Source organism: Ixodes scapularis, unplaced genomic scaffold (assembly GCF_016920785.2).
Source record: "Ixodes scapularis isolate PalLabHiFi unplaced genomic scaffold, ASM1692078v2 PGA_scaffold0__279_contigs__length_252992795, whole genome shotgun sequence".
Lineage (NCBI taxonomy): Eukaryota > Metazoa > Arthropoda > Arachnida > Ixodida > Ixodidae > Ixodes > Ixodes scapularis.
In genome coordinates, this window is record NW_024609835.1 from 233,725,312 (window position 1) to 233,728,666 (window position 3,355).

Consider the following 3,355-nt stretch of genomic DNA (forward strand, 5'->3'; position numbering starts at 1 on the left):
CAGTTTATATCTATAATTGTCTTTCTCCAAAGTTCTTATTCAGATGGTCCGTCATAAAATTAAACAATTTACAAGCTTTACAATCTTCAGCTTGTATTTTTCTTCATGTTCAAGGAGTGCACCCATATTTTTGTGTTTCTTAATATACAACAAAGTGCATGTCAAAGCGAGAGATTCTATAGAAATATTCAACCTTTTGTTGGAGGGTATAGACATTGCTAGTATATAGGCATGTGTCACAAAATATGTATTTGAACCATACATTCACGAAAAAAAATTCACATAGGCACATTACATACAGGGAACACTTGACATTGCCTTAATTCAACAACCCGTCTAAGCAAGGATTTGCGTAGTCTGCCAAGAATGGGATGAACTGAGCGAGCCCCATCATCTTTTTGGTACAACACTAAATACTTAAATGGCCAAACTTGAGTGGTCTGTCACGAGCAGTCAAGACATTGCCACAAACTTTTTGACATAGTCCAGGCTATTTATTTGACACATGAAGAAATGACACTAAAGCTAGGAAGGTTCAATAAATACTGGAATGGTTAACTGTAGTTCATGTCATACACACATGTGACTGGTCTAGAGACACACAGCATGCCTTTAATGATGTATTCACAATGCACTAAAATGTAACAGAGGAATGCTATATAGTAGGTGCATCATACTACATTGCTCAGCAGATTTCAACACAGGCACATTATATACAAGGTACATCACACTACATTGCTGAGTACATTTTACCACTGGCACATTACATACAGGGTACACATACTACATTGCTGAGCATATTTTAACCCAGATATTATATACTGGGTACATCATACCACATTGCTGAGCAGATTAAAAGTTGTTGGTGTTGTTTGCTTCACAAGGGTGTCATGAATGCGGTGTGTACACTTGATGCTTCGGCAGCAAAAGAAACGACTTGTCTGGGCTTAGCATGTCCTCTCGCCAGAAGTCCCAACACCTTCATGAACATTTCAACATAGTGCGGGCAAGAGCTGCCTCGGTGGCACAGCGGCGAAGTGCTGGCCTTTGCCGAGTGCCACCAAGGCCGAGTAGAGCGCGTTTCATGATGGGGTTTATCATGAAAAGAACGCCGTGTAATTTAGGTCTCAACTGCACGTCAAAAGTTCCCCCAGGGAGTCTCAATTAATCAACAGTCTTCATCTGCGGCATGCCAAATGCCGTATGTTGGTTTGACTCATAAACAGCCCAAATTTGTAATTAAATTCCAAGCAGATATTTTTTTAAGAGGAAGATATGGCAAGAAAAATTTGGGAAGGTTAAACTCTCATATTTACTCAAATGTAAGCTGGCATTGATTCTCGGTATAAAAGTATAAAAAAAGCATTCTTAAATGTAAGTTAACCAAAAAGGAAAGAAAAGACATAGGATGACAGATTCGTAATACTTTTCGCAATATGCAATACTAGATGGTCAGAAAATGGTCTGTATTCTCACTTATCAACTTCGTCACCTGGACTCTGTCATATATCCTTTCCCGTGTGGTACCGCTAGAGTGGTGTAGACTCAAGGTGCTTGTTTACGGATTTCCAGTCAGCAGAATCAAACCCAGACACAGAAAAGGCATGATGTAATTAAAATTTTGGTTGCGTTTCAAAAGGTCTCTAGGTAGCCCATGAATCCTCAGTCCTCTTTGGTGGCATGCCAGACATGTTTACATTTTTCATGTCACTACAATTTAGGTTACCACCTGCCCAAAAAAGTTTGTGCTGAAAAGCTGACGTGCAATAGACCTGCTTGTGGTTTGAAGAGAAGGGCATCTTACAGTTTCTTACTGACAGCTTTCATCCCATGACTCATATTTGTTATTTACAATGTCAGAGCGCTAGGCACTGCCACAACGAACTTGTTCTGCAATGCAATATAGGTGCATACGTTTGAAATTTCAGAAATAGGAACAACTTGTGAACACAACTTATCGTCCGATACTCGATGAAGATTATTATTTCGAGACTTTGGAGAACACGGAGTTTGCGAACATTTTAGCTGCGTCAGGACAACAAAAGTGGAACTGTCATGAACAATCTTTTCGATCCTGCCGTATCTACCATCCATAAGCTTGACAACAGAGTTGTTGGCTTTCTTGTTAACACTGTAGGAGGAAGTTGTCAGTATAGACTGGTTAAACAGCATGCGTTTAAATTCGACAGCCTGGGGAGAAAATTCTCTAGGACTTTGAAGAGGACCAAAAAATTTTACATATGGAGTTCCCCTGCCAAAAAAGCGCACTCCCTCCTCAGACATATATATTGTCTTCTGTGTTGTCTGTGTGTCAAGTCAATTGCAATACTCCAAGACACTTCTGCTGCTTGTCAGTTCACTTAGTTTACATACTGCAGTTTGCATTGCCAAGGCTCGACAGAGTTGCTGGGGAATACCGTTCGATGCTTTTAACCGAGCTTTCAGATATCCATTTCCACATTCAAATGGAAAGGCTGAGCGAGCCCATAGAGGCCCCCAGAGACGAACACTTTTCACGAGGTGGCTAAGCTGATGCATGTTAAAGGACATGCTCTTCTTTTCATACAAGTGCTGAGCAGTGACCACAAACTCTAATATCATTATGTCAACAGCATCAATCTCCGAAATGGATATCCTCTTCTCCAGCATTGCATGTAGGGACTCCACAAAGAGTGCCCAGCGACAAAGATGACGATATGGCGAAAAGCCCTCCAACACTGGTATAGACCTTTTCATTTCAGTAGTTGGCTGACCGTCGGGTAGAGGGCGCTGGTGCACTCGCCGCCATGAGGTTGCTTCAATTTGGTTGGTTTCGGTTCCAACGCGCACGCGATTGTGTTGCTGTTTCATGCCATTTTCGCTTAATTTTGTGATACAAATTTCTTCCTTGTGCAACACAGCAAATGACACAATGGTGCTGAGTCGCTTGGAGAACCAGGAGGTGGTTTCGAGCCTAAATTGCGAGCACTTTTATGAACACCAGATGCGTCTGATTACGTATAATTGTCAATTTCGGCCAGGTTCGGCAGTGCAACAACTGCTCTGGTGCACAGAGGTGATTAAAGTGGCCCACGGCCGTACCCCGGGCTCTAGATGAAATAAAAAATAAATAAAGAGCTGGAGGAGCTCCGCGTCCAGCACGCGCTTCTTTCCTGCCGTCGGTCTTTGGCTGCGCGTGCACCGACTCCGAGTGGTATGGAAGGGCTCGAGCTCATGTCAGAGATTCGACTGCTCATCTTATATTGTAACATACTATAATGTACGAGTGCTTAGTGAAGAAGCAGGTCCACTACATGATTAAAAATGGGCCGAATAACGAAAAACATATGAAGTGGCAAGTTTACAGTTTGGGTTT

The 3,355-nt window shown here is 42.1% G+C and overlaps 1 pseudogene; it reads right to left on the bottom strand.

The window, feature by feature from the left end:
• Positions 1-1,848: 1,848 nt before the first annotated feature.
• On the bottom strand, positions 1,849-2,736 carry LOC8025928 (annotated as a pseudogene).
• Between the last annotated feature and the right edge of the window lie 619 nt (positions 2,737-3,355).